General features: G+C 49.4%; 1 protein-coding gene across 1 annotated transcript in view; it reads right to left on the minus strand.

Moving 5' to 3' along the window:
• The window catches only part of LOC104997067 (6-phosphofructo-2-kinase/fructose-2,6-bisphosphatase 1), a 6323-nt gene that overhangs the window by 4467 nt on the left and 1194 nt on the right, over window positions 1-662 (minus strand). The gene's annotated exons all lie outside the window — the stretch shown is intronic.

The raw sequence follows: 662 nt of genomic DNA on the forward strand, positions 1-662 counted from the left end.
AAACATGACTCTGAGGGTCTCTGTGTGAGTGGAGCAGATGGGAAGCAGGTGCATAGGAGCAGAGACCCATCTGCCACCATCACATGTGCCCCTACACTCAGCAGAGGCTCCTCAGAGCCTGCAGTCCTATAAGAACTATTCCTTCTCCCCTTCTCTTCTGCCAATGTCCTATTCCTCCCACAGGACCCACCCAGCTCAAATATACCATATATGGAAGATTTCACTGCCTTCCAGGTGGTGATTTCCTCTGTGAGACCCTCAGTACCCTGCTCTGGGATTCTTCAGTGACATGTTGTATTCTTATGCACCCCAGCCAAACGGAGAAATCTTCAAGGACGGGGTGTGAATCTCATCTAGTTTTGGATGTCCAGTGCATAGTATGGGTTTTGGCACATGGAGGAAACTCCATTCCCATTCATGGGAAATTCCCATTCATGGGAAACTCACCAGTGAATGAGAGAAACAGAAAGTAAATGACGGGAAAGAAGAAATGGGAGAAGGAGAGGAGAAGACTGGAGAGAGGGAGGGAAGGGGGCAGATAGATGGGGTGTTGGGATGGTCAAGAGAAATGAGAGGAAGAACATGGAGGGGAGTACAGGGCCAATGTGGGTTCTCTCCTCTTCCCATCTGTAGTGCCAAGTATCAGACAGTGAGTGTCAGTG

The sequence above is a fragment of the Bison bison genome, unplaced genomic scaffold (genome assembly GCF_000754665.1).
Source record: "Bison bison bison isolate TAMUID 2011002044 unplaced genomic scaffold, Bison_UMD1.0 scf7180017851814, whole genome shotgun sequence".
Lineage (NCBI taxonomy): Eukaryota > Metazoa > Chordata > Mammalia > Artiodactyla > Bovidae > Bison > Bison bison.